The sequence below is a fragment of the Rhinopithecus roxellana genome, chromosome 11, assembly GCF_007565055.1.
Source record: "Rhinopithecus roxellana isolate Shanxi Qingling chromosome 11, ASM756505v1, whole genome shotgun sequence".
In the NCBI taxonomy this organism is placed as follows: Eukaryota; Metazoa; Chordata; class Mammalia; order Primates; family Cercopithecidae; genus Rhinopithecus; species Rhinopithecus roxellana.
The window spans coordinates 85,522,096-85,548,974 of record NC_044559.1 but is presented as its reverse complement, the minus strand read 5'-3'; the positions used below and the strand labels follow the sequence as shown (position 1 = coordinate 85,548,974).

Sequence of the window (26,879 nt, the reverse complement as noted above, 5' to 3'; positions counted from 1 at the left end):
AGGACTGAGTTTAGGAGTGGAGGTTTAAAAGGCAAAAGAAAGAGAAAGGGGAACAGCTCTCTCCCTTGCCAGAGAGAGACAGAGAGGCTTCCAAAGGGAAAATCTGGCCCCTTGTAGATGGCACTAGATTTTACAGGCAGGCTTGAAGGGGCAGTGTCAGATTTACATAGGGTCCACGGATTGGTTCAAGCAGATGTAACTTTTACATACCACCTGGGAAGGCTGGTCACCCCACCCTAATCTTATTATGCAAATAGGGTATTTGCCTGGCCAGGGCCATATTTTCTTCTCCTTACTCTACAGGTGATTTGCCAAAGAGACGGGAAGATGGAGCAGCCGTTTTGAACATGCCTAGTCCCACATAGTATATTCCTGTGGACAGCTGCCGGCATTCACCCCTGCAAGCTCCCAGCTTGCTTGTCTGTGTCTGCAGCTCAATTTTACAGACTGTTCTTCGTTAGGAAAGAAAATAATTTGAGGACTTATTTTCATTAAATGGCAAACCTTATGGAGGACTCCCATGCCCTTGCTATCTGCCTAAATAAATTCTTCTTAACTCCTATGTCATTAGATTGGTGTAAAAATAATTGTGGTTTTTGCCATTTTAATGACCCTATCTCCAAATCTGGTCACATTCAGAGGTACTAGGTATTAGGACTTTAACGTATGAATTTGAAGGGTGTGGATAGAATTCAGCCTGTAATAGTTCCCATGTCTGTAAGGTGTTGCTGTGAGTAAATGAAATGCTCTTTAAGAAGGAGCTTGCTAAGCTGAACAATGAGATCACTTGGACTCGGGAAGGGGAACATCACACACCGGGGCCTATCACGGGGAGAGGGGAGCGGGGAGGGATTGCATTGGGAGTTATACCTGATGTAAATGACGAGTTGATGGATGCTGATGAGTTGATGGGTGCAGCACACCAACATGGCACAAGTATACATATGTAACAAACCTGCACGTTATGCACATGTACTCTAGAACTTAAAGTATAATAAAAAAAAAAAAAAAAAAAGAAGGAGCTTGCTACAAAACCACCAAATAAGGACCAAAATCGTTAGCAATAATTGCTACTTCTGACATTTTATTTCAGAATTAATGTCTCTTGATAATTTTTATTACAGCTGTATCAAGGTATAATTTTCATAACATGAAATTCACTCTTTTAAAGTGTACAGTTCAACATGTTCTTAATATATTCAGAGTTGCTCAATCATCTCCACAATCTAATTTTAATAAATTTTCATCTCTTCCTAAAGAAACCTCATACCCTTTAACAATCACTGTTCATTCCCTTCTCCCCTTAGGTACTAAAAACCATTGATCTAGTTTTCTTTTTTTTTTTTTTTTTTTTTTTTTTTTAACGTGCAGGTTTGTTACATATGTATACTTATGCCATGTTGGTGTGCTGCACCCATCAACTCGTCAGCACCCATCAATTCATCATTTATATCATGTATAACTCCCCAAGGCAATCCCTCCCTCCTCCCCCCTCCCCATGATAGGCCCCAGTGTGTGATGTTCCTCTTCCCGAGTCCAAGTGATCTCATTGTTCAGTTCCCACCTATGAGTGAGAACATGCGGTGTTTGGTTTTCTGTTCTTGTGATAGTTTGCTAAGAATGATGGTTTCCAGCTGCATCCATGTCCCTACAAAGGACGCAAACTCATCCTTTTTTATGGCTGCATAGTATTCCATGGTGTATATGTGCCACATTTTCTTAATCCAGTCTGTCACAGATGGACATTTGGGTTGATTCCAAGTCTTTGCTATTGTGAATAGTGCCGCAATAAACATACGTGTGCATGTGTCTTTGTAGTAGAATAATTTATAATCCTTTGGGTATATACCCAGTAGTGGGATGGCTGGGTCATATGGTACATCTAGTTCTAGATCCTTGAGGAATTGCCATACTGTTTTCCATAATGGTTGAACTAGTTTACAATCCCACCAACAGTGTAAAAGTGTTCCTATTTCTCCACATCTTCTCCAACAACTGTTGTTTCCTGACTTCTTAATGATTGCCATTCTAACTGGTGTGAGATGGTATCTCATTGTGGTTTTGATTTGCATTTCTCTGATGGCGAGTGATGATGAGCATTTTTTCATGTGTCTGTTGGCTGTATGAATGTCTTCTTTTGAGAAATGTCTGTTCATATCCTTTGCCCACTTTTTGATGGGGTTGTTTGTTTTTTTCTTGTATATTTGTTTGAGTTCTTTGTAGATTCTGGATATTAGCCTTTGTCAGATGAGTAGGTTGCAAAAATTTTCTCCCATTCTGTAGGTTGCCTGTTCACTCTGATGGTAGTTTCTTTTGCTGTGCAGAAGCTCTTTAGTTTAATGAGATCCCATTTGTCAATTTTGGCTTTTGCTGCCGTTGCTTTTGGTGTTTTAGACATGAAGTCCTTGCCCATGCCTATGTCCTGAATGGTACTACCTAGATTTTCTTCTAGGGTTTTTATGGTATTAGGTCTAACATTTAAGTCTCTAATCCATCTTGAATTAATCTTCGTATAAGGGGTAAGGAAAGGATCCAGTTTCAGCTTTCTACTTATGGCTAGCCAATTTTCCCAGCACCATTTATTAAATAGGGAATCCTTTCCCCATTTCTTGTTTCTCTCAGGTTTGTCAAAGATCAGATGACTGTAGATGTGTGGTATTATTTCTGAGGACTCTGTTCTGTTCCATTGGTCTATATCTCTGTTTTGGAACCAGTACCATGCTGTTTTGGTTACTGTAGCCTTGTAGTATAGTTTGAAGTCAGGTAGCGTGACGCCTCCAGCTTTGTCCTTTTGACTTAGGATTGTCTTGGCAATGCGGGCTCTTTTTTGGTTCCATATGAACTTTAAAGCAGTTTTTTCCAATTCTGTGAAGAAACTCATTGGTAGCTTGATGGGGATGGCATTGAATCTATAAATAACCTTGGGCAGTATGGCCATTTTCACGATATTGATTCTTCCTATCCATGAGCATGGTATGTTCTTCCATTTGTTTGTGTCCTCTTTGATTTCACTGAGCAGTGGCTTGTAGTTCTCCTTGAAGAGGTCCTTTACATCCCTTGTAAGCTGGATTCCTAGGTATTTTATTCTCTTTGAAGCAATTGTGAATGGAAGTTCATTCCTGATTTGGCTCTCTGCTTGTCTGTTACTGGTGTATAAGAATGCTTGTGATTTTTGCACATTAATTTTGTATCCTGAGACTTTGCTGAAGTTGCTTATCAGCTTAAGGAGATTTTGGGCTGAGACGATGGGGTTTTCTAAATATACAATCATGTCATCTGCAAACAGGGACAATTTGACTTCTTCTTTTCCTAACTGGATACCCTTGATTTCTTTCTCTTGCCTGATTGCCCTAGCCAGAACTTCCAACACTATGTTGAATAGGAGTGGTGAGAGAGGGCATCCCTGTCTTGTGCCAGTTTTCAAAGGGAATTTTTCCAGTTTTTGCCCATTCAGTATGATATTAGCTGTGGGTTTGTCATAAATAGCTCTTATTATTTTGAGGTACGTTCCATCAATACCGAATTTCTTGAGCGTTTTTAGCATGAAGGGCTGTTGAATTTTGTCAAAAGCCTTTTCTGCATCTATTGAGATAATCATGTGGTTCTTGTCTTTGGTTCTGTTTATATGCTGGATTACGTTTATTGATTTGCGAATGTTGAACCAGCCTTGCATCCCAGCGATGAATCCAGGAGTTGGTTTTTTGAAAAGATCAACAAAATTGACAGATCGCTAGCAAGACTAATAAAGAAGAAAAGAGAGAGGAATCAAATAGACGCAATAAAAAATGATAAAGGGGATATCACCACTGACCCCACAGAAATACAAACAACCATCAGAGAATACTATAAACTGCCTCTATGCAAACCAACTGGAAAATCTAGAAGAAATGGATAATTTCCTGGACACTTACACGCTCCCAAGGCTAAACCAGGAAGAAGTTGAATCCCTGAATAGACCAATAGCAGGCTCTGAAATTGAGGCAACAATTAATAGCCTACCCACCAAAAAAAGTCCAGGACCAGATGGATTCACAGCTGAATTCTACCAGAGGTACAAGGAGGAGCTGGTACCATTCCTTCTGAAACTATTCCAATCAATAGAAAAAGAGGGAATCCTCCCTAACTCATTTGATGAGGCCAACATCATCCTGATACCAAAGCCTGGCAGAGACACAACAAAAAAAGAGAATTTTAGACCAATATCCCTGATGAACATCGATGCAAAAATTCTCAATAAAATACTGGCAAACCGGATTCAGCAGCACATCAAAAATCTTATCCACCATGATCTAGTTTTCTATCTCCATGAATTTGTCCATTCTGGACATTTCCTCTAAATAGAATCTTACAATCTGTGGTCTTCTTTCACTTGGCGTAATTTCAGATTTGTTTATGTTGATGTATAAGTACTTGTATTAGTCTGTTCTCAGGCTGCTAATAGACATACCCAAGACTGGGTAATTTGTAAAGGAAAGAGGTTTTTGAAGAGGTCATTTGTAAACGTAATTGACTCACAGTTCCACGTGGCTGGGGAGGCCTCACAATCATGGCAGAAGGCAAAAGAGGAGCTAAGTCACATCTTACATGGTGGCAGGCAAGAGAGCTTGTGCAGGGGATCTCCACTTTGTAAAATCATCAGATCTCATGAGACTTATTTACTACCATGAGAACACTATGGAGGAAACTGCCTTGATGATTCCATTATCTCTACCTGGCCCAACACTTGACACATGGGGATTGTTACAATTCAACGGTGAGATTTGGGTAGGGACACAGCCAAACTGTATCAGTGCTTCACTGATTTTTATTGCCAAATAATACGCCATTGTATGGATATACCACATTTTGTGTATCATTTATCAGTTGATAAGCATTTGAATTGTTTCCATATTTTCACTGTTGTGAATGGTGCTGCTGTGAACGTTCATAAAACTGTTATATAGACATATGTTTTTATTTCCTTCTCTTGGACATATACCTAGAAGGGGAATAACTGGTTCATAAGGTAACTCCATGCTTAACGTTTGAAGGAACTGCCACTGTTTTTCAAAATTGTTGTACCATTTTACAATCCCATTAACAATACCTCAGGGTTCCAATTTCTTTACAGCATTGCCAACATTTGTTATTGTCTATCTTTTTTATTTTGGCCATCTTAAAATAAAGTAGGCATGAAACAGTAGCTTATTGTGATTTTGGCTTTCCTTTTTCCAATGACTAATGAGGCTGAGCACCTTTCTATGTGTTTATTGACAATTTGTATATCTTATTTGGAAGAAGATCTATTTAGATCAATTAGTCATTGTATAACAGAGTTTTACAATGTTATACATTTTGTTATTGAATTTAAGACATCTTTACATAAACTGTATGAATCTCTTCTGAGACCTAAGATTCGCAAATATTTTTACCTACTTGGTGAGTTAACTTTTCACTTTCTTTTTTTTTTTTTTTTTTGAGACGCAGTCTCGCTCTGTCACCCAGGCTGGAGTGCAGTGGCCAGATCTCAGCTCACTGCAAGCTCCTGCCTCAGCCTCCCGAGTAGCTGGGACTACAGGTGCCTGCCACCTCGCCCGGCTATTTTTTTTTTTTTTTTTTTTTTTGTATTTTTTAGTAGAGACTGATCTCATGATCCGCCCGTCTCGGCCTCCCAAAGTGCTGGGATTACAGGCTTGAGCCACCGCGCCCAACCAACTTTTCACTTTCTTAATGACATTCTTTGAGTACAAAGTTTTCTAATTTTGATGACTGTAGATCATCTAATTTTGATTATTGTAGATCCTCAATGTAGTGGATACTAATGTATTCATTTGTTGTTGTTGTTTGTGCGTTTGGCATCATATCTAAGAAAATATTGCTTATTCCAAGGACAAAAATATTTACTTTCATATTTTCTTATCAGATTTTTATAGTTTTACTTCTTATGTTTAGACCTATGATCTATTTTGAGTTGATTTTTATATATGGTATGCAGGAGGGTCCAATTTCATTCTTTTGCATATGACATTCATTTGTCACAGCACCATGTGTTCGATAGACAGTACTTTCCCAATGGAGTTGTCTTGGCATTCTTACCAAAAGTCATTTGATGATAAATTAAAAGTTTATTTCTAGAATCTTATTTCTATTCCATTGATTTATATTAGATGTCTATCTTTTTGTAAGTACCACGCCTTTTTTATTATTGTAGATATATATGAAGTTTTAAACTTGGAAAGTATAAATTATCTAGCTTTGCTGATTTCCAAGATTGCTTCAGTTAGTCTTGATACCTTGCATTTTCATATTCATTTTAGAATTTGCTTGCCAAATTCTATTTTTTAAAAGCAGCTTGGGTTTTGATAATTATATTGGATCTATAGATGAACTTGTGGAGTACACCCTTTTTTAGAAATATTAAGTCTTCTGATCCATAAATATGAGATGTCAGTCAATTTTCAAGTTTTCTTTAATTTCCTTTCATAATGTATTATAAGTTTTGTTATACAACTCCACATGTTTGTTAAATTTCTTTACAAATATTTTATGTTTATAATATTGACGATTAAAACTTTTAAGTTCATTTTTGGATTGTCCATTTCTAGTATGTAGAAATATGTCTATTTTTTTAAATATCGAACATGTGCCTAGCTACCTTATTGAACTTGCTTAATAGCTCTAACAGTTTTCTACAGGATTTCTTACATTTTATTATGTACAAAATCATGTCATCTGAAAGTAGAGGTAGTTTTATTGCTTTCTTTCCAATCTGGACATTTTTCTTTTTTAAAACTTGTATGGTGCCCTGGATAGACTCCAGAAAAATGTTGAATAGAAGTGAAACAGACATCCTGCTTTTGTTTATTATCTTGGAGGAAGAGCACTCAGTTACCCCATTTAGTATGGTGTCGCATTTAAAAAAATGTGAATTTTTCCTACATGCCATATATCAGGCTCAAGAAGTTTCCTTCTATTGCCTGTTTGTCCATATTTTTATCATGAAAGGGCGTTGGATTTTTTCAAATGTGTTTTATGCATATGTTGACATAATTATGTGGTTTTTGTTCTTTAGTCCATTTCACATGGCGTATTACATGGATTGCTTTTTAGATGTTAAACTAACCTCACATTCCATGGAAAATTCTATTTGATAATGGTGTATTGACCTTTGTATTGCTGGAATTGTTGTTCTATTATTTTGTTGAGGATTCTGCATCTATATTCATAAGGGATATTGGATTATAGTTTCTCTTAATAGAAATAGTTCAGATTTTATGTAGGTCTATATTTCTCTCTGATCACTGAGGAGTCAAAAACATTTTATTTTCATTATGGTGCAACATTGTTTCTACCTAACAAAATCTTATGCTTAATTTTAATACCCACATGCCTCATTTTATAGCATTTTGCTTTATTGTGCTTTGCAGATATTGCAGATTTTACAAATTGAAGGTTTGTGACAACTCCCTCAAGGAAGTCTGTTGGTGTTATTTTTCCAACAGCAGGTGCTCCATGTCTGTGTCACATTTTGGTAAGTATCACAATATTTCAAAATTATTGTTATATTATTATATGATAATTTTTATATTATTATTTCTATGATCAAGGACCTTTGATATTACTAATGTAATTGTTTTGGAGTGTCATGAACCATATCCATGTAAGACTGGAAATGTACTAAATATTTGTGTTCTGACTGTTCTACCGGCCAGCCATTCTCCCACTCTGTCTGTCCCCTTAGGCTTCCATATTGCCTGAGACAGTTTTGAAATTAGGCCATTTAATCACCCTGTAATGACCCCTAAGTATTTCAGTGAAAGGAACAGGGGCCTATCTCTCATTATAAATCAAAAACTAGAAATGGCTAAGCTTCTTGAGAAAGCCATGTCAAAAGTTGAGATAGGCAGAAAGCAAAGCCTTTTATGCTATGTTGTGAATGTAAAGAGACAGTTCTGGATAGAAGATCAAACCAGCTTCACCCTTCCTTTAAGCCAAAGCCTAACCCAGAGCAAGACTCTAACTCTCTTTAATTCTGTGAAGGCTGAGAGAGGTGAGAAAGCTGCAGGAAAAAAGTTTGAAGCTAGCAGATGCTGGTTCATGGGGTTTAAGGAAATAAGCTGTCTCTAACATAAAAGGGCAAGACGAAGCAGCAAGTGCTGATGGAGAAGCTGCAGCAAGCTATCCGGAGGATCAAGCTAAGATCTTTGATGAAGGTGGCTCCTCTAAACAACAGATTTTCAACGTAGGTGAAAGGGCCTTGTATTGGAAGAAGATGCCACTTGGGACTTTTATAGCTAGAGAGAAGTCAATGTCTGGCTTCAAAGCTACAAGGGACAGGCTGACTCCCCGTTAGGGACCACTGCAGCTGGTGACTTTCATCTGAAGCCCATGCTCATTTACCATTCTGAAACTCCTAGAACTCTTCAGAATTATGCCAAATCCACTCTGCCTGTGCTCTGTAAATGGAACAACAAAGCCTGCATTACGGCATATCTTTTTTATAGCAAGGATTACTGAATGTTTAAAGCCCACTGTTGAGACTTACTACTCAGAAAAAAAATATCCACATGGTGGCTTAAACAACAGAAATCTATTTCGCACAGTTGTGGAAACTGAAAATCAAAGGCCAACGTGCCAGCTGATTCTTCAAGAATCTCATGAACAAGATTTCTGAGAAAGAAGGTCTCTTCACAAACACTGCTTTAATATAGTTATTTGAAATGAAGTGTGGGTTTTCTTCTTTAGTTTACATCCTCTTTCCACTACAGTGTCTTGTCTTATGAGAGATTAAATATGTCTTTTGTATCTTCTCATTCTCCCTTCAACTTCCCTATCCTTTCTCCTAAGTCTTAGCAACCCATTTATGTGCTCAAGTCCTGTTCTTTGTTTCATCCTTAACAGATCTTGCTCTCAATCTCCCAAACTATTGGTGGATTTTCAGAAATTAACCTTGGGGTAAATCTCCCAGCCATGTCTGCATTTTGTTAGAGAATTCTTTGGAGAGTGAAAATAACTCAGCTTGCAAGGAATGAATTCTAATGTTGATTTTCTGGCAATGGTGGGGAAACTGCTTTTGATGGGAAATGCTGTTTATGCCTATAAAACCACACTACTGGCCGGGCGCGGTGGCTCACGCCTGTAATCCCAGCACTTTGGGAGGCCGAGACGGGCGGATCGCGAGGTCAGGAGATGAAGACCATCCTGGCTAACACGGTGAAACCCCCTCTCTACTAAAAATACATTAAAAAAATTACCCGGGGGTGGTGGCGGGCACCTGTGGTCCCAGCTACATGAGAGGCTGAGGCAGGAGAATGGCGTGAACCTGGGAGGCGGAGCTTGCAGTGAGCTGAGATCCAGCCACTGCACTCCAGCCTGGGTGACAGAGCGAGACTCCGTCTCAAAAAACAAACAAACAAACAAACAAACAAAACCACACTACCTTGGGCAATGTTAAGGGTAGATCAGGTGATGAGGTTATGTCTGTGAGTCACTTTAGTGCCCCTAGGGCTCAGGGACACGAGAGACTGTAGTGTTCTCAGTCAAGGAAAATCTGATCAAGAATTAATGAGTTAGGGGGAAAACATCTCAGAGACCATGAACTACACAATTCTATACTGGATGGAGCAGTGATGGGGAAAAAAATGCAACATCCTATTATGTAGTCTTACATGAAAATGTTGTCTACTTTCCTTCAATTATATGAAAGAATGGGCTGAAAGCAGCAAGTTTGGGTTTTTGATATCTTTAAGTTTGTTTGTTTGCCTATTGGTTTATTAGCTTCTTAGTAATCAATTCTTTGTCCTGAAGAGTAAAATTAAGAGTATCCTCCATCTACAATCTAAATTCAATAATGATTGACATATTGTATAGTGTATTTTTCTTCCTGACAACTTTGCACTGTTGAAATGATTGCAATTTTGCTCATCTAAGGCTCTGTGCGGAACTCATACTTTGTAAATGTGGAAACAACCTTAATTTAGAAAAGATACAAGCCAGAGAATTAAGAGTACTTTACACATATCTTCCAGCCCACAATTGCAGATAGCTACCAAAGCAATCACAACAATCAAGATCAACTCACATTATACCTTCCAGTCGGCAAATTCTTATCCCTCTTTTCAGGAAGATAAGTCACTAGCTCTAAAAGTTTATTCACTTGTGCAAGGTAAAAGGAAGATGCAGGACTGTGAATTTGATTTATGAAACTGATCAGAAAAAAAAATCCAAATGTACTATATTCTCTGTATCTAAGAGAAGCCAATGGTGACAGCTTTGAAAATATAATATCTCACTATCCTACAAGTCCAATGTTGATCACTCTAAATCACCATTTATCTAAATGTTAGATCCATTCAAGTTTTATGTCCTGAAGGACTTTTTGATTTTGTCTATAATGGTATTTGTGACTTTATACCACTCTTATTTCCAAATGTGACTACATTTATTACCTTAGCTCTTAATATCTCTTCAAAAATGGAATCTGATATCCCAACGAATATATGTGGTATCGCTGATTTGCTTCTAGTTTTTGGCGGAGGCCATCTCAACACATTTTTTTTTCCACATCCCTCTGACTTTTTCTTGTTTTCTTTCAAAGAGTTTAAATTTTCAGTGGATGCATGGGGCCATATATCCCACCTTGATCCAGTCATGTGGTTCCCGCTGACTTCAGTGGAAAGGCCACGGGAGGACTGAGGGCAGTATTAGACCTGAGAAAAACTCAAATAGACCAGCACGTCCATCTGGTCTTGAAAGCACCTTTAGAAACTGTGATAGAGATATTAGGAAAGACAGGACAGAGCATCAGAGGGATTTTCTGCTCTCAGATGAGTCTAAAACAAGAACTGAGCCAAACGGCCTATTTCTTGCTTTAAGGAACGTTAGCAGCAGAATGGGAAAGACTTGAAAGAATTTCTCAGCTGCAAAATTTCACTCCAGGGACTATTTCTTTGAGTAGGCTCCGGCTACTTAAATTGAAAATGAAATTAAGCATTTTCAGAGATTTTTCTATTCCTCCCCTGCCAGCATCTCCCAAATCGCCTGCACTAGCAAATGAGATGCTTGGTAAAATATGGCCTTGAAAGGCCTGCCACCCTCCTTCCTGCAAGTGGAGTGGCTATTTATTACCTTTCATTCAAAGCTGTCATGCACACTTTCTCCACTGTGATATCATTTGGATTTTTAAAAAATCTTAAAATTGGACTGATAGTGAAAACAGTGACTCAGCTGAAATTTCTAACAGTTTCAGACACAATGAGTGTAAGTGACAAGATGAGTCAACAAGGAAATCTCAGAAGTTTGGGATCAGTAACAAACAATATATTATATTAAGCACTCACAGATTCATGTACCCTACCTTCCATCTAGTTGTATTTCAAGACAATGGTCCCATTTAAAAAGTCTCCCAGACCCTTTTCTCTAATAATCTCCAATTGCATGAGAGCTGAATAGTTGATTCTTGAGGTAGTTAGAATAAATATACATGAACCAAATATTTTAAGATATATAAACGTTATCTTATATTCTCCTCTCAGTGAATACGATTTTAAAAACAGCAAGAAATCATTTTTATTTATATGATACGAATTTCTTGTGGGGAGGCACATTTCTTTCCATAATGTTCTTTTATACTTAGAATAAAATCCAAATTTTGGAATAAAATCTAAATTTCTTACCATGACTTAAATGGATTATTTTACATGAAATGGTTCCTGACAATTTATTCTCTATGACTTTTCTCCTTTTTAAGTCTTCTGCTAACCGATTTGCTGCTCCTCAAATAAGCCAGACTTGGGGCCTGTGGCTCCATACACTTAGTTTTGAATTCTACTCAAATGTCATTTCACCAGCAAAGTCTTCTCTGACTATATGATTTTTGAAAGTATATTTCTACCAGCCTGAAACCCTGCCTTATATTTTCAGTAAAGTGATAAGTGCTAAGAAGACATGTGCCATTTCTGAAACCTCTACACCTAGACCAGGGTATATAGGGAAAACTTAACACATAACTGTAAAACGAATGCATTCGTGAATCTGTGAAGTCATTATTCAACTATTTTATAATCTAAGTTAGTAGATTGTTTTCTTATGATTGGTTAGGCTAAACATGTTCGGAGTGACTACAACATTGGTGACACTGTGTATTTTCCATTGTTCCACATCGGAAGACATATCAGTTTGTCCTGATAATTATTAAGATGGTGATGGCCTAGAACTCTCATGTGAAAAGTTCTCTTTTGTCATTGTTATTATAAGAAATTAATGGAGTGATACTTTGAGATGGTGAGAATATTCTGTTCCCCAAGAAACATTCACTCAAAATGTTCAACATCCTTTGACAGCCCTCGCTATAATCAGTTACTATATTTGTGGTTGCAAAAGGTGGTCTATTTAACTCTATACGTTTTAGCTAATATTTTTTTGGCCCTCTCTCCATCTTGCTTTCTCTTTTTACCTTTTCCTTGCTCTTTTCCTTTTCTTTATGTTTTTGAGCATTTCTGGGGACTCATGGAGTCTTTTGTATTTTGTTTATTGTAATCTTTTTTTTTTTTTTTCAGTGCTTTTATTGTCTACATTTGGCCAGTGAAAGTCTCCTTTTGACATATCCAATTAACTCATTCTTTCTTTTTCTCCCCTTTCTTCTTCCTCCTCTCCCCCTCCTCCTCTTCCTTCCTCCTCCTCCTGCTCCTCCTCCTTCTTCTCCTTCTCTGTTTTGTTTTGTTTTTGCTTTTTGCACTTCCCTGATAGCACAACAAGATATTTCAAGCTCAACTTGTACTTTCTCTAACCTAGTCCTAGTATTAGGCATTTGCCCATGGAACTCTAGTTTCTAGAGAATTGTATTTATTTAGAAATCACGATCTCTAAGATTATTGTGTCTATTGTTACTGAAGTCTTTTTTTTTTTTTTTTTTTTTTTTGAGACGGAGTCTGGCTCTGTCACCCAGGCTGGAGTGTAGTGGCACGATCTCGGCTCACTGCAAGCTCTGCCTTCCAGGTTCTGGCCATTCTCCTGCCTCAGCCTCCCGAGTAGCTGGGACTACAGGTGCCCGCCACCACACCTGGCTAATTTTTTGTATTTTTAGTAGAGACAGGTTTTCACTGTGTTAGCCAGGATGCTCTCGATCTCCTGACCTCGTGATCGGCCTGCCTCAGCCTCCCACAGTGCTGGGATTACAGGCGTGAGCCACCACGCCTGGCATGTTACTGAAGTGTTATACTTCTAGACAACTTAACTCAGTAGACCTAAGAAATATAGCATAAGATCACAAGATTAAACTGATACCTCCAAATCCAATCCAGTACTGAAGAGTTTTCTCCCGCCTTCCCAATTATTTCCATACTCCTAATTTAATCACAGTGAAAATCCTGGCTCCAAACAGTAAATATAGTTATACAGGTGCTCAATTCTAAAATTTATATGAAAGGATACATAAATACTACAGCAAGTTAATAATTCAATTCACAATAAACCTATTAAGAAACATTCAAAATTTCATTTCAGTTTTGTTTTTCTTTAGACTATGTCTAATTCTAAATTTGTGCAATTGGAGCACTATGTTCAGAAATCACATATGTTTTCCAAGGATTATATTATCAATTTCATATAAGGCAAGGTTCCTTTACTTTTTGTTTACATTCATATTTATGATTTTCATGTTTATTTTGCATTTACTTTTATTTTTAATATATAAAGTTACAACCTAGTTCATAAAACAACATTATATAACACAGGCAGGTTTGCTGGTTTACTTAGAGAAGACTTACTCCCATCCATTCAGCTCCACCATTGCCAACTTCCCAACTCCCCATGTACCCATTTTCAATTGTTTCTGGCTTATATTGTAAGTTTCTTTTTGAGAAAAAAAGTCAAGTTCTTATTTTCTCTCTTTATTAAACCTACGTTTTTCAGCCTGCTTTGCTTTATAAAACTATATTCTTATCAGTTCAGTTCATAGAGATATTCTTCAATCTTTAAGCTGCTTATTACTCTATTGTATGTATTTATAATAGTTATTCAATCCATCTTTTGCAGTTGAGCACTGAGGTTATTTTCTGTATACCGCTATTCAAAAATCTGCTGCAATAAATAACCTTGTGCATCTATAGTTTTGTATTGGTGAATGTGTATTTCCAAAGTAAATTGTATTGCTGACTCAAAGGGTAAATGTAGATGTAATTGTGTTACATAGTGCCAAGTCCCCCTCTCCTTAATGTTAGAACATTCTGCATTCCATCAAAAATAAATGAGAGTGATCTTTTATTGGCAAACATGTTTCTCATTGTTTTAATCATTTCCTATGACAGCAAGCAGAGTGTCTGCAATTTAGTGGCAATTAAAAACATGATTCTCATTGTAGGAATCTTCACCATTTGCATCTAAGTATTTTCCAACAGGATGAGAAGCAAATTGTATATAATTTTTTATTTAAAGTTTTTTAGAGCCATATTAGGGAGAGAATAAATAAACTTGGTAACAAATTTGATAGCATTCTTTCAAGTATCAGGCAGCATTTTAAAACTTATCTGCCAATGAGTATTTTCTCCAACCACATAGGAATTCAATGAAAATCTTGGTATTGTGGTCTGTAAATTCCTGTACCTTTGATCATACATGTAAGAATATGGTAAGAATATGGTAATAATCATGTGTTAATTCTAGAACCAGGATTTGAAAATAAACTGAGAAATGAGGACAAGAAATCTCCAAGGAACACACAACCACCCTCCTACCTTTTTGTTAGAAGTGACCGAGGGGACACAGGTCACAAAATGCTGCTGCTTAAGAAATTCACTTTCTATTAATGAGTGAAGGGGTAAGCTATTCCAATTGAGAAGCTAACAGTGTATGTTATGCTTAAGACTAAATGCCAAAGTAAACTAAACACGCATTAAATAGTAGTACCTTCAAGCTTTCATACTGTCCCAAAACCAGGGCTAAACACACTTTTGACTTCCATCTCCTTGAGCAGTTTCATTTATACTTCTTAGTTGTTCTATTGAATTATAAAAGAAAAGATAAGATCATTAATAATTATATCCTAGCTGTTGACAATCTGCCATGATAAACCAATACTCCTAACATGAGTTTGCTGCATTGGTCACAAGCACTGAATAAATATTTATCAGAGTGTACTGGATAGGTCTTTTATTAGAACAGTAGTTTAAAAACTATTTTAAAATGTATTACATTTGTATTTTTGCTACTATGTGAATCTGTTTTTCCATTCACATTCAAATACTAATCGATGGTGTATATTCTTAGGAAATGTTGCCGTTCGTATTGGTTAATTCACAACTAACCAGGTGGTGCAAATTCAGATTATATGTTCAATTACTTTAGTATATTGTTTGCCTTCAGTACTTGTCATCAACCAAATTTTTTTTGTTTTATATGTGCAATGATTTTTGTGGCAATTATGTTGCCATGAATCACTATATCAACCTTCCCAAACGTTTTCCCGGTGTTATATCACTTAACCCATTAATTTGTAACTTTCAACTACAATCAAATATTATAACAGTAAATGCCCTGAGAACAACTTATATTTTTCTCAGTGAGCAAATAACTTAAATCTAAGAAACAGAGCAAAGTTATGCTACTCTAAATAACTCCCAATGTCATGTTAGTGGACACAACATAAAGTGAAAATAACAAAATGTGATGCATTTGCCTCCTTCCTCTCCAAGGTACTCTTGTTCGGAATAGTAACAGGCACGTTTTTCGTGAAAATCTTTATTTTTTTTTTAAGGATAATTTCTACCACAATTTTCTTCCAAAAATATTAACTTCAATCAAATTCTATTATACATTTTAGCTATCAATTCATGTCTTGAAAGTAAGGTTTTAAAAATAATGTCCTTTAATAAAAAATTCACTGTATATTTTATGATTGTTTTACTATCCCTTTGCCAACAGCTCCCTCTATGTTCCAAAACACAGATACTTCCTGTTCATCCTCTGGAATACACTCTTAGAAAAGAGCTTAAATAATTCAGTATTTTATAGGAGAACACCAGGAATATAGATTTTTTGATGCCCCTATTTTCAGAAGTGTGCCTTTTTGTTTAAACTAGCCTTTTATTGTTTTTGTTCATTTTTAAAAGATTGATTCACTTAACTCCAATTTTAATTACATTTTATACATACAACTATCTTAAGTAGAAAGAACTGGGATCATGGAGGCAGACATAATATACTAACATATTTGACAAGTTTCCTTTCACTGGAAATTATGTGTATTCCCTGTTTATGTCAATATTTCACTAATAGGATAAAATTAAGCTGGGTTGATATTTGAAATGAAACATGGCAAGGAGGAGGAGATTTTGTTAAAACAAAGCGTAAGTATCAGTTAGTGGAAAAAGCTGACGAGCAACCCCAGAGGCCACCCCTAATCTAACTAAGCAATGATGAAAGGCTTATAATTTTGAGTGGGGAAAAATACAATTAAAACAACGATCTGTGAAATAAAATTTCACAATTGTTTTCTTATGTTCAATAGTATCAAATCCATGAAACAATAACTGCCAAACCACACTTCTTACAGCATTATTAATTACTCCCTGCTCTCCTTTCCGTGGACTTCAGAATTCTTAACAATATAACCAAAGAGCCACAGGGTTTGCATATTAGATAAAAGCTACTAAGTTATGTTAATATCTCCCTGCTGGATAATATATTTTAAAATTTTGCTGAAGCAACTGTGCTAAATTTTTGATATAATAGTTTGGAAGTTTATGCGCCATGATCAAACTAGTTTGCAAAACTATTTTATACTGGCTATATATATATATTAATTTATAGCTTAAAGTTAATTTCAAGCTATTCCATCCCCTTTTATCAAGATTCCAATGTGATCTCTGATAAGGAACTTTTTCTAGATTACTTGATTACACAGAAATATATATATGTAAATTATATTTACATATAAAGATATATGTATATGCATATGTATATATGTGTGTATCTATATACATATAATTATGTATGTATATACCTATGTGTATATATGTATGTGTATACATATATACCTACACATACACACACATGTGTAATGATTTTTGTGGCAATTTTATATATATATATATGCATTGTACCTAAGTGGGATAGAAATTATAGAAAGTTGATTAGTATAAAACAAATATCTGTACCCACATGGAATGCATATTAGAGGACCTCATTTTCTTACTTAAAATATTTTTCACCAAAACCTAAATTAAAGAGGTATCATTCTTTCCATTTATAAAACTGGTAAACTGAAGCTCAGAAGGTTTAGATAATTTACTTAAGTTACACAGCTAATGTATGTCAAAGTTAAAATGTGTCGTACATTTGCCTGATTCCTAAGCTAGGATTCTTGACATTCCTGTGATATGGTTTCCTTTTCAAGTTGGCCCCTAAATGTGGTGCAAATATTATTGGGAAAACACACCATACATGTTATTTGTAAAATATATGGTATATGATCTTTGTAAATTACTTTGTTCAAACAAAATTTTACTAGACTAAAAGATTATTGTCATGATTAGTCAAAAGGCTGCCGTCTCAAATATAAAAATGAAATTTACAAATAAAAATGATCCACATTCAAAAATCTCAAAAGACTGGGCATAGTGGCTCATGCCTATAATCCCAGCACTTTAGAAGTCCAAGGCAGGAGAACCACTTGAGGCCAGAAGTTCAAGACCAGCATGGGCAACATAGTAAGACTCTATCTCTAAAAAATAAACAAACAAAATCTCAGCAGTGAGGCCAAGAAATATGAACAGATAATACACAGAATAAGAACTATGAGGATTTCCGTAGTGTAGTGGTTATCACGTTCGCCTCACACGCGAAAGGTCCCTGGTTCGAAACCGCGCGGAAACAATTCCTCCTACTTGCCGGGCGCGGTGGCTCAAGCCTGTAATCCCAGCACTTTGGGAGGCCGAGACGGGCGGATCACGAGGTCAGGAGATCGAGAACCATCCTGGCTAACACGGTGAAACCCCGTCTCTACTAAAAATACAAAAAAATTAGCCGGGCGAGGTGGCGGGCGCCTGTGGTCCCAGCTACTCGGGAGGCTGACACAGGAGAATGGCGTGAACCCGGGAGATGGAGGTTGCCGTGAGCTGAGATCCGGCCACTGCACTCCAGCCTGGGCGACAGAGCGAGAGTCCGTCTCAAAAAAAAAAAAAAAAAAATGAAGATCTTATCAACCGAGCGACACACCAGTAGTCCAAGAACAATAACTAAATAAGATATTACATATTGTTTACCTACTGGCATAACAATTTTATAGATTTATAAAAGCTTGTGTTTGTGAGGATACAGAGGAAAAGAATCTTATACAGTGATGACAGAATTACATATTATATAAACCATTTGGGAGGACTGTATAATACATTTTAACTCAAGTCTACTTTTAGTAATCTATCTCATAAATATGCAAGAAAATATGTACCAAGATGCATATTACAGCTTTATTTGTAAGAACCAGCTCAACTTGTTGAAATTTGGAAAATGTTTAAAGAAGATACTGATCCTCCATGTTGCAGAATAAAATAATGGAATGGGTAGAATGTAGAAACATTGAACCAAATTCATAATGCTAAAAAACAGAAATAACCTTAATAAAGTGTATAGAATATGACTTTGCTTCAAATATTAGTCACAATGGTTAGTCATAGGCAATGGGAGCTGGGAAGGATACAGGAAATATGAGGAGGTTTCCTTACATTGAACTCTATTTAATTCTGTATTTTAAAAACTTTCAAGTATATATATATTTTCTATTTGTTAAAAATCAATAACTTTTTAAAGCTTTTTTTTTTTTTTTTTGAGAATTTGTCTCTTCCCCTGAGCTAAGAGTAATACAGGTAAAGCAAAGAAGTTCAAAAGAAAGCAACAGTTAGGTTTACTTTCTACTTATTCTAAGTTATGTCTATTTATCTAAGATTACAACAGAGCAGAAGAAAAACCTGTTTAGAAAAAAATCGTGGCAGTGTGAATTTGAAAGCATTGCTTCTCCATAAGACAAAATAAATGACGTTGTATAATTAAGGAAGGTAAGTTTAACATATAACAGATAAAGTACCTTTTTGGAAGTGAAAACGCATTATCATCTCAACCACAGGAGAATATGTAATTCAAGTGTTGTAGGGAACTCTAGAAAAGTAAGTGATATTTGAGCTATCACCAATGTAAATAAAAGAGTAAGTCAGTTACAAAAATAAAACAATCAAGGCATACCTAAACGCTAAATTTCTTTACCTCTTTTATTTATTTTTTTAATTTTTTTTAATTTTTTTCAATTTTTTTTATTTTTTATTATTTATTTATTTATTTATTTTTATTATTATACTTTAAGTTCTAGGGTACATGTGCATAACGTGCAGGTTTGTTACATATGTAAAAATGACGAATTGATGGGTGCTGACGAGTTGATGGGTGCAGCACACCAACATGGCACAAGTATACCTCTTTTATTAATCCCATCTCTTCTTCATTCTTTTCATACATAACATTCCAAAGAAATGTATGCCTTCTTAAATCTCAAGATTTCCTCAAGAGGCTCCTCCCTCTAGAGACTCTTATGTTCCCCTGACACTCTGTTAGGAATCATTTTCCTCTAGGTTAGGCTACCTAGAGCCTTCCTAACCTAGAGGAAAATGATTCTCAAATTCTCAGGGGCTTACAATTAACACATGCTTATTTTTTGCTCCTGCTCCATGACGGCAGTTGTCCTGGGTCCTGTGGGTTTGCAGGCAGGGATCCACAAGTTTTAGCATTTTAGAATCCAAGCTGGAGTAATTGCTACTGCGTGGAACATGCTGTTCTCATGGTTGACAGCGTAAGTGAATAAACCTCCAGGTTAAATAATAGCATTTAAAAGTTTTGCTTTGATGTAGCAAATGTCATGTCCGCTCATCCCATTGGCCAGAGTCTGTCCCATGACCCAGGGAAGCCACTGACTGAGAAAGCATGAAAGGCAGGGAAGATGAGTATAATTATGAACATCTCTTACTATCTATGGTTGTTATTGTATTATAACAGAACAAGTTGATCACATTTTTGTTATTGTCGACTTTTTTCAGTCTCTTAAAGGGTATATATAAATCACTCCAGTGGTCAGAGGGCTGGCCTTGGTCAGATGAAGCACACACAAAGGCAAACACACACAAAGTCAATACACAGTTATCGGGAGCCCATTTCCACCTTTAGCATAACAAAGATGTTGAATAACAAACATCCAGATAACTAAAGGATGCCTTTTAATTAAAGTGTTGGTAGTGGTGATTAACTAGAGGCAAATTTTAAATGAACTCAGTTTGTGTTCAGTGAATAAGGACTTGGAAGGAGACTCATCTGCAGACGTTCTCTCTTGTGAATCCAGGCTTGTTTTTAGCCTGCCTGTAAATCCTCAGCTACAGTCACTATTTGCTGTGTATTTCTTGGTAAAGCTATCATTACCCATTTTCAATGTGAGACAACTTGCATATCCCATTGATAACTCAAACACAATTGTCAAAAACAGAAATTTCAAACCTAAATAGTGAATATAAAAATTGCTGAATGGTATCAATATTTTAAATTACGTAACGAATTACAGTTCAAAGTCATACATTTGTCTTTCTCATTCTCCTTGACCTAAGACCAATGAATTAAAACTTAGTCATGACTATAAAACATATGAAAGGGTTCAAACTGGAGATTTGAACAAATCCAACACCTTGAGCTTTTAATTTAAAAAAGGAGAAAAAAATACAAATGAAAAGGGCTGCTGATACCAAAAAAACTTCCCCAGTAAAGTAAAACTTTGAAAGTTTAATTTTCCAGAAAACCGTGACAAAAAAATGGAAGGTTTGGGGGATATCAGCAAAGCAGGGAAGAGTCTCTGACCTTTTCTATTTTCCCCTGTGGCTTACACTGTGTTAAGAATGATAATCAATTTTAGTAAATATTCAGAAGCCTACTGAAATGAATGTGAAAGAGAAATGATGTAGTTAAAAGTTATATTAGTTATCCTAAAGGAATTAAAGTTTAATATGACATTTATTGATCAATAAATGCTGACTAGGACATTGTCTTGGAAATTGAAAATAATTGTGACCTCTTCCAATTCACTTAACTCATATAGCTTGGATTGGTAGTAGATATGGGAGGTCTGATGCCTGGCTAGAAGCAGCAATGTGGAACCTCATCAATAAAAACTGTTGAGGCTCAATTTATGTAGCTTTATCTTCAGCTTTTGTTTACCTGAAAGAGAAATCAATTCTTTCTGAGTTATAGGGAAGGAAAAAAGAAGTTAGCTTCAGTTATCTCTTCAGAGAACTTGTTTCTGTGATCTCCTCAAATACTATGAGCTATGACCCACCCCTACACCTTCCCCCACACAAGTCACATGGCACAGCAAGGGTGAAACCAAAGTCAGAGTTATAATGAGAGATCTAATGGGCTTTTTAAAGATGCAATTATACATGCAAGTGAAATCAAGACGTTACGCTTTAACGATAGAAGCACCACATTCAAATCAAGACGTTACACTTTAAGGATAGAAGCACCACATTCAAAGTCCAGAAAATAAGACCAAAACAAACCATAAGAATCAAAAGTTGAAGACAAGAGAAGGAAGTTGAGTGGAGCTTAATATAATTGTTGAGTACGCAGTTTTGTTTCCTTCTCTTGGGCTTTTTTTTTTTTTTTTTTTTTTTTTGTAGATGGAGTTTGCTTTTGTTGCCTAGGCTGTATATAGTGCAATGGGGCGATCTTCGCTCACCACAACCGCTGTCTCCCAGGTTCAAGCAATTCTCCTGCCTCAGCCTCCTGAGTAGCTGTGGTTACAGGCATGCGCCACCACACATGGCTAATATTGTATTTTTAGTAGAGATGGGGTTTCTCCATGTTGGTCAGGCTGGTCTCTAACTCCTGACCTCAGGATATCCACCAACCTTGGGTGATCCACCTGCTTCGGCCTTCCAAAGTGCTGGGATTACAGGCATGAGTCACCACTCCTGGCTGGGCTATTTTTAATAAAACCTATCTAAACTTTGCTACTCAAACTGAAAAGCCTCTTAAAATTTACTGGGACTTCCTCCCAACAGTTTAGCTAGGGTGATTCAGCAATGGTAGAGGTAGAATCAGACATAAGTGGATTGAAGTGTACATTTCAATTTGAAAATGAAAAACAAACATGGAACACATGAATGTAGAATACTCTTCTGAGTGGTTTAAATAAAAGGAAAAGGGAAAGTTTTATGTATGTGTGAAACTGAGAACAGTGCCAAGTTTTATAGCAGGCACAGACTTATAAGAGGTGTCTTTTAGAATAGAAGGGATATAAAAGGTACTTTTTGTTTTAACCCTACCCGCCCTCCCTTACTTTACTCAAGCTGTATAACCTTTCTTAATATCCTTTGAACATGTCAACTATATCTGCCTACCTGGGACTAGGCTAAGAGAAAAGATGTTTGAGAAGGAGACTTAGAAGATGTAGGAAAAAGGGGAGATGTGCTGATGAACTATGCCCTTGGCTTCTGTCTGCTGCTGGGGTCAAAGAACGCGAAGCCATATTTGGTGTCTCTTTGTGGTTTACAGTTCACCGCATCTGGTATGTCAGAAATGATTAGTATCACCTTCAAAATAGATCCTGAATCTTACTACTTCTCACCGCCTCCAGTGCTAACATTTTAGCAATACCAACATTTCTCACTTTTTTGACTAGTGCTGTAGCCTCTTCATTGACTTCTGTACATCTGTGCTTAGCTTTCGCAAATCTTTTACTCCATATATGGTCTTAGCCAAAGTAGATCCTGTCATTTCTCTTTTCAAAACACACAATGGCTTCGCATCATACTTAGAAAAAACAGTTCACCAAGGCAATATAATCCTTGCTCATCTCTCCAGGTTCTTTTTGTTTTAACCCTACCTGCCCTCCCTTACTTTACTCAAGCCGTACAACCTTTCTTAATATCCCTTGAACATGTCAGCTACATCTGCCTTAGTCTGTTTAGGCTGCTAAACAAAATGGCATAAACTGGGTGGCTTATAAAAAACAGAAATTTGTTTATTACAGTTCTGGAGGGTGGGGATTCCAAGATCAAGGCACCAGCAGATTCTGTGTCAGTGCAGGGCAGCTTCTGGGTTCATAGATGATGACTTCTAGCTGTGTGCTCACATGGTGGAAGGGATTAGCTAGCTCTGTGTCCTCTTCATAGAAGGGCATTAGTTTATTGATGAGGATTCCATCCTCATGACCTGGTTACCTCTTAAAGGGCCCTCCTCCTAGTACCATGACATTGGTGATTTGATTTCAACTTATGAATTTTAGGTGCACACAAACATTCAGACCATAGCAACATCTTAACAAAGACTTTTCACATTTGCTAGTCCAAGAGCCTATATAGCCATATAACTTATCCCTCCATTCATTCAAGATTTTATACAAATAGATTTTCAGAGAGGATTTCTCTGAATAGAGAAGCTAATCTCTATCATCTTACACAGTTTTATTTTTTATAGTACTTATCACTACCTGACATTTTAATGTATTTATACTGTAACATGATTGGTATTTACTATCTATGTGGCTCTACTAAGAGCAGTACACTTTTTTGTTTGGTATTTGACCAAATGCTCTCTGCCTAGATGTTTATGCAATAAGAAGGCTACCTTAAAGAAAAAATAAAAATCCAAATAAAATGTTATAAAACTAAATACTTATTTAAAACAAAAGTGTAAAGAACAAACTTTACAATTTTTGTTTGGTTCTATCAATGTCTAATTTATGATCTATAAAATTCACTAATTTTAAGTGCATCATATGAATTCTGACAGTTGTAAACTCTCCCAACACCCCACACAATCACAATATAAAACATATATATCACCCCCCAAACTGTCTTTTATTGTCAGTCACCTCCCCCAACTCCCAGGCAGTAGCAAACACTGATCAGTGGTCAATCACTATAGTTTTACCTTTACAAGAATTTCATATAAGTGGAATCAAATAGTATGTAGACTTTTATGACCATCTTCTTTACTTAGCATGTTCAAGATTATAGTGTGGCATAGATGAGTTGTTCTTTCCTTTTCATTGATATTCACATTTCGTTATATGCATACACCATGTATGTTTTTTGCCATCCATCAGTTGGTGGGCATTTGAAAACTTTCTAGTTTAAGGCTGTTACAAAGTACCATTGAACATTCGTGTGTGAGTCTTTGTAAAGATAAACATTTTCATCTGTGGAGTTGTGCTGCTGTGTCATATGATAAATGCATATTTAACTTTATGATAACATCCAATTGTCTTCCAAAATGACTGCATGATTTTGTGTTCCTACTAGGAGCGATTGAGTGTTACAGCTCTACTGTGTCCTCACCAGCGCTTGATACCATTAGCCTTTATAATTTTTGTCATTCTGGTAGGTATGTAGAGGCTCATTGTGGCTTAAATTTGCATTTTTCTTATGATCAATGATGTTGAACATTTTCCCTGTGGTATTTGCCATGCATTTATCTTCTTTGGTGATGGATCTATTGAAGCCTCTTGACAATGCTAGTATTAATATTCATAAATGTAATAATCTGTTGTATGTCTAGAAACATGTCTCTTTATCAATATATATTCCATGAACAATTTCTCTCTGTCTGTGGCTTGGTCTTTTATTGTCTTAGTAGCTTCTTTTGAAGATAGAAAATAATTTAATTGGATAAAGTAAATTTTATCACATTTTCTCTAAAAGAAATACATCTAATACAATGCCTAATACAATGTCCCAAGTAATTTCTTCTATGATTTTTCTAGATATTTTACAGTTCCAGCTCTCATATTTAGAAATAGGATCTTAAAAATAATTATTGTATGTTTTTAGTTAAGTAATAAGGCTTAATTACTTTTCTGCCTATGATTATTCCATTTTCCCAGCATTATTTGTTCAAGGATTACTCTTTTCTCATTGAATTGCCTGGGTACTTTTGTTGAAAATCAAATATATGGGTGGGTCTGTTCCTGGACTTCCTATTCTGTTCCATTGATCTATTTATCTATCTTATTCTCATATCACATTGTTGTATGTATTGTTACTTTATAGAGAATCTTGAAATCACATAATTTAAGTCCTCCATCTTCATTCTTTTAAATATTTTTCTATTATAAATCTTTTAAATTTCAATATGTGTTTAGAATCAGGCTGTCAATTTATTTTTTTAAAAAAAGCTCATTGCAATTGATTGGGATAGTTTTGAATCTATGGATTTGGTGCTTTAATATTTGGTCTCCCAATCCATAACATGGAATATCTCCAAAGTATCATTTAATTAATATCGCTCAGCAATGTTTTGTTGTCAGTGAAGAGATCACATATATAGCTTGATAATTTATCTCTATGTGTTTAATAGTTATGGATGCTATTGTAAATGGTGTCTTTAAACATTAATTTCTGATCTTTCATTGCAAGTATACACAAATGCAATTTGTTAGCATTCTATTCTACTAGTTGACTAGACTAAATGTTTTCCTAGAAGCTTTATTGTAGGTTTTGTAGGATTTTATTCACAAATAATAAACATAGTTTTATCTTTGTATTAGTTTCTGAGGGCTGTCCTAACAAAATACCACAACCTGGGTGTCTTAATACAACAGAAGTTTACTGTCTTACAGCTCTGGAGGCTAGAAGCCCAAAATCAGGCTTTCAGCAGAGTTGGTTCTGCCTAAGAGCTATGAGCCCCAGACATTCCTTGGCTTCTAAAGTCATCATTCCAATGTTTTGTCTTCATGTGGTCATCTTCTTATAAGGACCACAGTCAAATTGGAATAGAGGTCTACCTCAGTCCAGCATAATCTCACTTCAACTAATTACACCTGCAATTAACCTATTACCAAATAAGATCATATTTCAAAATACGAAGGGGTTTAGAATTATTTTTCATTCTCGAATTTTGTTTGCTTGTCTCATCAGTTTCTTAGAGTTTAAGATGTACAATTGGCCCTTGAATAATGCAGGGGTTAGAGGTGCCAATGCCCCCTTGCAGCTGAAAATCCGCATATAACTTTTGACTTTTCAAAAACGTAACTAATAGCCTGCTATTGACCTTACCAATAACGAACATATGATTAACACATATTTTGTATGTTACATGTATTATATACTGTACTCTTACAATAGTGTAAACTAAAGAAAATGTTATTTAGAAAATTATAATGTAGAGAAAATATATTTATTATTCATTAAGTAGAAACAGATTGTTATAAAGGCCTTCATCCTTTTTTTACATTGAGTGGGCTGAGGAAGAGGAAGAAGAGAAAGGGTTGGTCTTGCCATCTCATCGGTGGCAGAGACGGAAGAAGTCCACATATAAATGGATCGGGGCAGTTCAATTCTGCTTTGTTCAAGGGTCAACAGTATTTACCACTGGCTATTTTAGTGTAAATTTTGTCTTTACTCTTTAAGAATTTTCAGTAATGGGATCACATTTTTCTTTCTCTCCATTGGATTTAGTAGCTTACTCGTTATGTGGTGTGCAGTCAATGTACTTGTTGATGGGATAATGGAGAAATGGACAGGTGAAGGTAAAGAACCACTGCTTTAGCCCTATTAGTCCTAAGTATCATTGATTTATATTGAATACTGGAAGAAAAAAAGTTATAATAATGTGATGTCATCAGAATGGTGAAATAAGTTGGAGTCTTGAAGGTATATGAGCATTTTCAGCACAAACGTTCTCTTCCTATTCAACTGAATCTTTTAAGGTTTGCTAAACTCAGTTATGGGAAATTTATCAGACAACATTGGAAGACCAATTCATACACAGACGCTAACACATTTTACAAAACAAGTCCTGGTATTTTTAAAGCTTTCTGGGCTTCTAATGTATCCATGCATCATTCTCTCCTAGACATTTTACATCACAATATC

The 26,879-nt window shown here is 36.0% G+C and overlaps 1 non-coding gene across 1 annotated transcript; it reads left to right on the top strand.

The window, feature by feature from the left end:
• Positions 1 to 17,777: 17,777 nt before the first annotated feature.
• On the top strand, positions 17,778 to 17,850 carry TRNAV-CAC. The gene has a single exon. It is a non-coding gene; the product is annotated as a tRNA-Val (tRNA).
• The last annotated feature ends 9,029 nt before the right edge of the window (positions 17,851 to 26,879 follow it).